This window comes from Dipodomys ordii, unplaced genomic scaffold, assembly GCF_000151885.1.
Source record: "Dipodomys ordii isolate 6190 unplaced genomic scaffold, Dord_2.0 Scaffold16, whole genome shotgun sequence".
Lineage (NCBI taxonomy): Eukaryota > Metazoa > Chordata > Mammalia > Rodentia > Heteromyidae > Dipodomys > Dipodomys ordii.
In genome coordinates, this window is record NW_012267232.1 from 17578003 (window position 1) to 17585586 (window position 7584).

Below are 7584 nucleotides of genomic sequence, written 5' to 3' on the forward strand. Positions count from 1 at the left end.
CCCTCCAGCATCTGTTGTTATTAGAGTTCTTGATTATAGCCATTCTAACTGGGGTGAGGTGGTATCTCAATGTTGTTTTGATTTGCCTTTCTTTTACGGCTAGAGGGAGGTTGAGCATTTCTTCATTTGTCTATTGGCCATCCTTCTTTCCTCTTTGGAGAAGTTTCTCTTTAAGTCTTTAGCCCACTTATTTATTGGGCAGTTGTTTCTTTGAGGATTTATTGTTGAGGGATTTAATTTTTTGAGTTCCAGGTATATTTTAGATATGAGACCCTTGTCCGTTGTATGGCTAGTGAAGATCTTCTCCCAATCCGTCCGTGGGCTTTCTATTGATCTTGCTAGCTATGTGTTAGGATTTTTTGTTGTTGTTGTTGTTATTCAGCTTTTCTTTTACCCATTGTTTTCTCCTAATGGCCTTGGTCCTCAAGAAATAATAAAAGGACAAGTGATTGGAAAGAGGCTTGCTTGAAGGAAAAGGAAATCATGATCTTTGTCTGTCCCTTTGAACCTTCCTCTGAGGAGTTGGTATTCTAATCTGTGATAATGTTTCACAGGGTTTGGGTTACCCAAACTTCTGGCTACTGCTAGATAGTTTCAATTGCCAGGCTCGAGAATTTTATAAGTGGCCTGTTCTATCTGGTCTTCAGCAACATCAGCAGAAATGATCACCTTTTATCAAGCATGACTTTCCTGCCTTCTTGTACTTCAGGCCTGCTCAAGGGTTTTGCTTCACAGTACTGCTGCTAATTATGATCTAGTTCTTTGTTTTTCTTACAATACAAACTTTGGATTCATATTCTCAAAGTGAATGAAGTATATATTCCAGAACAATTACCTTTATCTTGAATGATAGGCTCCACAAGAAAAAAAATGTTATATGCTTCCAGACTATTAGGGAATTAAGAAAACTTTGAAAAACACCTCTGATTCTGTGATCTAGACTAACAAACATACAGAGGATTTAATAAAATTTTGTTCCCTAACGAGTACTTTTTGTATGTGTCAGTAATTTAAAATGTTTTATGACCAGCTTGTAGTTTGAGGAAATCTAACTATATGAAGTAATAGCTTTTCCTCTTTCTCAGTTTATATGTCAAATGACAAATTTTACTTTTGAAAATAAGATAAAACCCATATCTTGCCATTCTCATTAGATTCTTTTGTCTCTTGTATGCTTATTTTGATTCTTAGTAAGTTACTTTTTCCTATAGCTTTTGGAACATTTTGATACTTGATTATCCCAAGAATTTTAATAAACCTTCAATTTTTTAAAAAAAAGCATAAGGAAATGAAATGATTGAATCACTTAAAAGAATAAGAACAATATAAATGTTCACTGTTATGCCATCCTTCAGTTTTCATGGAGCTCAGACTATTACATCATCATTGAGGAAAGCAAAGAAATCTAGAAGTACCATTTTTTTTTTAGTGCTTTCTTTCCCCTAGACTACCTTAGCTCTCTAGGATTATAGTCGAGAGTAATGAATCTCAGACTTTTTTTTGGACCAAGATCTAATCCAGTGACAAGGACCTAGACCATCTATTTTTGTCATAAACATACAGTACATATATATTAACCTGGAAGATGAATATACAGCATCCATTTCATACAATAGATTGTGGGTTTTTGTAATGTGTATCCTCCCAAATATAGAGGCTACAGAGATTTCCTCTATCCTCCTTCCCCCCCACATTCATACCTCCTCCATTATCAGCTTCCTCCACCAGAGTGGCACATGGGTTACAGTTGATGACTAAGACCTGTATCACCCAGAGCCCATAGTTTACATTAGCGTTTACTTGTAGTCCTGTACATTATATGAATTCAGAAAAAGATATCTATCACTATAGTGTCAGAGTTTTTTCAGTTTTCTCAAAGTTCTCTGCCTGCCCATCCCAATGTTTCCTATTCCCCATCAACTGACAACAGCTGTTATTTTTAGTCTCCATAATTTCGTCTAATTTTTCTCACCTAAAACTTCCTTAAAAAAAAAAAGACTGCTTTCAAAACTAACATTCCTGTAAGGCAAAATGCTTCAAATGTTGTTGCTTACTCTTCAAACCTGCAGCTTTTGGTAAATGGACTGTTTGTGAAATCTACTTTATTAAAAGTGCCACTCTCTTGTCTTTAAATGGCCGTTGTAGTATGGTCTAAAAACAATTGTAGTGATGTAAATGCCACTATAAATCACCAGGAAATTGAGTGTTTTTCCAAATGATCTTAAATTTAAGAGTATGAATATTGATACTTTAGATGATCAGTGGGGGCTAATGGTAGATTTTTGCCTTCTAGAATTTTGACATGAGCTTGTCTTTTAAAAAGTGAACTATTGGGGCTGAGTGGTAGAGCGCTTGCCTTACATGCATGAGGCCCTGGGTTTGATTCCTCAGCACCACATAAGCAGAAAAAAAAAGCCAGAAGTGGCACTGTGGCTCAAGTGGTAGAGTGCTAGCCTTGAGCTGAAGAGCTAAGGGACAGCGCCCAGGCCTGGAGTTCAGGCCCCATGACCAGACCCCCCCCCCCAAGAAAAAGTGAACTATCATGTGATTGTAACCCCTCTGTACAGTATTTTCACAATAAAACATTTATTTTAAACAGTTAACTATTATAAACATTGTTAGTATCTCATCCCCTGTCTACTCTTCCCTTTCTGTGTCTATATCTCTGTCTCTCTCTCCCTCCTTATCTTTATCTCTCCCTCCCTCCTCAGCTCCTCTCTCCTCAGTGCTAGGGATCCAGGGCCTTACATATGCTAGGTAAGCACTTTACTGATGAGCTCTACCCCCTTCCCACTTTCTATTTCTGATCTTAGGTGGAAGACTAGATTGGATAGCTTTCTAAGTACTTGGCTTCTGTCCTTGGAAAACAAGCTACCCTGGAGATGTACTAGAATAATTAAAAGAGAGATTAAATGAACTGTTTGTTTGTTATAGATGAAATCACATCTATTAAGTGGTTGAAAAGTATAACCAAGGCCTAGTGCCACTGGCTACTTGAGAGGCAGAGATCAGGAGGATAACAGTTCTAGGATAGCTTATGCAAAGAGTTCTGGAGACTATTTTAACAGAAAAACCTGGGTGTGGTGGCATCCCTGTTTTTAGTAGTACAGACCTAACAGCCCAATGATGGCAGGAAGCATAAATTAGGAAGCTTATAGTCCAGGCCAGCTCAGGCAAAAGACACTATTTTTATATAGTTTATAGGTATCAAAAATAGCAAGAGTATAAGGAACTGGAAATATGGCTCAAATGGTAGAGCATCTGCCAGGCAAACCCAAAGTCCTGGGTTCAAAGCTCACTAATGCTAAAAGGTTAAGAAAAATATAACCAAACATAAAGTGTCCATTTTTAACTGACAATGACATTTGTATTTCTTTCCTATATTATTGTAATGGACAAACACGTAGGCCATGATAGCCTAGGAATTATACTTTGAAAGTCACTGTGTTGGTAAGATTTCCAGCTTTAATGTGAAACCCAGTTAAATAGAACTGTTTATCACTTTTTCCCCCTTTGTTCTCTCACAATCCTCATCTTACTTTTCTGTCTCACTAGAATGATAATCAGTAGATGCACTTTCATTCTATTAACAAATCTGGAGGAAAAAAATATGATCGATGCTTAACATGTCATGCCCTTTGACTCTTGTTACCTTTATGGGGAAAATATGGGGAAATGGGAATTAAAAGTATTCTCTTTCCTAAATCTATGAATCCAATGTATTATTGTAATATTAAAATACTATATGGGAAATTGTAGAAATAAACAAGTCATACATGTTAAGTTGAACTCCATTCTGAGTACCATAATGAAATCTTTTTTAAATTATATTTTTATTTTCTTTAGAAGTTGTACACAGGAAAAACATGTCACTTTTTGAGTATAATGGATCTTGATCAACAGTATTCTTTTCAGCATGATGAAATCTTGAACTGTCCTGCCCTGAATGTGGGCCATCCTTTTGTCTAGTGTATCTATACTGTGTACACCACCTACCTAAAATTACTGAGTAGCCCACTTGTTTTTCAAAATTATCACATTATGGGACACATATTCATTCAATATATCTTGAATAATTATCACTTTGCTTGGACTGGGCATAGAGTAGTCCCCCTTTATCCACAGGGACTTCAAAGACACTCAATGGATGCTTGAAATCTCAAATCATATGCATATCATCTGCAGAATTCACTCTGAATATACTACCTTTTTCTTATATATACCTATCTGGCAAAGCTGAATTTATAAATCAGGCATGGTAAGAGATTAGTAATAGTAAAGTAGAAAAGTATACTATATGGTAACACTATATGGTAATAAAAATACTGTATGGTCTCTCAAAAATACCTTGCTGTAGACATTCATCCTTATTGATGAGAGATGCTACTGTATTACACATTGAGATGATGGAAGAAGCAGTCTCATGCTTCTATGTGATGGTTACTTGAAGACAAGCACTGCAATCTGGCAACAGTCAATTTGGAAAATAAGGGCTACTAAAGAACGCTTTGGTGAGTGATAAATAGCATAGATACACTGGAAAAAGAGATTGTTTGTGTTTGTGGCTTATTTCAGGCATTTTCCATGTAATATATTTGAACTATTATTGACTATATGCCACAAAAAAGCAAAGCATCAGATAAGAGAGGCAACAGTTTACTGATACATAAAATGGATGAAATTTTTGTTCTTATAAGGCTTAACTCTTACAACAGCCCCATTTGCTTTTTTTCAAGAAAGCTAGAGGATCTGGAAATGCTCAAGGAATATTAACTAAGACATTCAAGAGAATATATAAATGAAAATAACAAGAAAAGAGTAACATAAGGGTTTATATAGTTGCCATGTTGTTAGGCAAATTACAAAAAACTCCAAGTAACTGGAGTTCACCAGCTCAGTAACAGCACTATAATCCTAGTTCTTCCTGTGTTTCTACTTTGTCTGCTACCTTTAGGCCATTTCATGGTGGCAAGATGGCTGCTATACTTCCAGCTGACACATCCACATAAAACATTGTAGGGCATTAGGAGAAGCAATGTTTCAGTTGTCTGTTTATAAGACATCTTACTTCTCATTGGCCAGTTTTCATCATATGATCTCGAAAACCAATCACTAAAATTAAATTTTCATAATTGGCTTAGATGAATGTTCTCTATAAGGGAAAAATATGTACCTTTTCTAATCCCGTCTTTTAGGTTCCTACAATTTAGGAACTCCTGACCAAATGTTCTACCACCTTCCCTTAGAAATTGCTATCTCTTCCATCTAAACTCACATTCAAGGCCTTGGTCTCAATACTGCAGTGACTTTAATATTATTTAAAGAGTTCTGGAGATTCTGGAAGAGCCAAAAAATCAAAGTAAAGGAATAAGGTTACTGCTAATGTCAGTGGCTCACAACAGTAATCCTAGCTACCCAGGAAGCTGAGATCCAGAGGATCAATTCCTGTCTGAGTAGAAAAGAGTATCCATCTCCAAACTAACCAGTAAAGGCTGGGAGAGAGGCATAGCTCAAGTCAGAGCACCAGTGAGCAAACACAGGCCCAAGTTCAAATCCCAGTACTACCAAAAACACTAGGTTACCTACCGCTGCACCTTGCCAGAAGGAGCCTTGTATAGGAAAAATGACTTCCCGTTTTTCCAGATTTAGAGAGGGCAAAAAAGCAAAGCAGCTTGCCGGGCGCTGGTGGCTCACGCCTGTAATCCTAGCTACTCAGGAGGCTGAGATCTGAGGATCGCGGTTCAAAGCCAGCCCGGGCAGGAAAGACCATGAGACTCCTATCTCCAATAAAACCACCAGAAAACCGGAAGTGGCGCTGTGGCTCAAGTGGTAGAGCGCTCGCCTTGAGCTGAAGAGCTGAGGGACAGCGCCCAGGCCCCACGACCAACAACAACAACAACAAAAAAGCAAAGCAGCTTTATATTACCAGTATCTTTCCAAAATGATGGTTAGATGATGGAAACAAAGCAACAGTTTCACAGAAAGGTAACTTCTAACTAATGCCTGAAAGCAGAAGCAAAATTTTCCAACAGGCTACTTCTCTATGGAAACACTAATTTAAGTGGAGATTACAGAGAACACAAAACTTACATTGCCTAGAAGGGCAGACTCCAGGATCCAGAGGCCCACCTGAGACCTCCTTTTAGCTGTGTTTAGTCATATCCATTCAGCCCTTCCAAAAGCCAAATCCTGATCTTTTCCTCTGTTGTTCTGTCAGCTGTCCTATCTCAGTGACAGCAACTCCCCTCTTTTAGGCTCTTAGGTAAACAAACGAACAAACAAACTTGGGGATCATCTTTAATTCTTCTCTTTCATAGGCCACATTCAATTTCATCGGAAAAAATACAGCTCTTTTTCTTTTAAAATAGAATTCAAGTCTAACCAGTTCTCCTATTCCTTGCTACCACTCCAGTTTGAGCCACTGTCATACTAATCTTTTGGATTACTGAGCCATGGTCCCCTGCTTCTGCAGTGCCATTTCACTCAGCGCAGTAGTCGGAGCAATCCTTTACAATCAGAAGTCAGGTCATGTCACTTCTTTGCTAAAAGCCCTATAGTGGATTCTCAGTTCACTCCATGAGAAAAAAACAAAGTCCTTCCTAAGGTCCCACCCCCTTGCTCTGTCCCCACGTCATTGTCCAACAGTCTTCTACTCCAGCCACACCAGCCATCCTCTTACCTTTTCCTATAGACACTAATTCCATTTCTTCCTATCTTGGTTCATTCACATTTTCAAGGAAGTATCATTGTCAGATAAGACACTGGGCTACCAGTGAGTTGCAGGTGAATTTCAGATAAGTACTCAATAGTGTTTATCTGAAATCCACACTTAACTGGGTATCCTTTTTTAAAAAAATGAATTCTACAATGAATTCTGTCCTGATGCAAGCACATCCTACCTCCCCTCCATTTCACCTGCTCTAGGTGCGTTTTTATTTGTTGTTGTTGTTGTTTCTCCTTCTTCCAATGGCATAATTTGCTTACATGTCATGTTTCCCTCCTGTTTCCCTCCTCTGGAAAATTACCTTCCTGTGAGCAGTTTCAGCATAAATGCAAATTGTGGAGGGAAAAACTGGAAGAGAGCAAGGGGAAGGGGTGATACTGTGCTCTTTACCTGACTTACATAACTGTAACTCCTCTATATATCACCTTTATAATAATTATAGTAATAGGAAAATAAACAAGCCAGATGTCATTCATGCCTAAAGAATTTATTTTCAAAGAATTTATTTTCTTGTCCATGTGTGTGTGTGTGTGTGTGTGTGTGTGCTGGTCCTGGAGATTGAACTCAGGGCCTGGTCTCTGTCCCTGAGCAATTTTTTTCTGCAAGGATAGCACTCTAGCACTTGAGCCACACCTCCCCTTTCAGCTTTTGGTAGTTTAATGGAGATAAGATTCTTACAGATTTTCCTGCTCAGGCTGGCTTTGAACTGCAACTCTCTGATTTCAGCCTCCTAAGCAACTAGGATTATAGGCATCTGACTTTTTTACAACTGAGACATTTTCAGCACAACATAAGCATAACCACACAGAGTTTCTATTCAACCACACAAATCAAAACATAGTCATTTCAACAAGGTACTA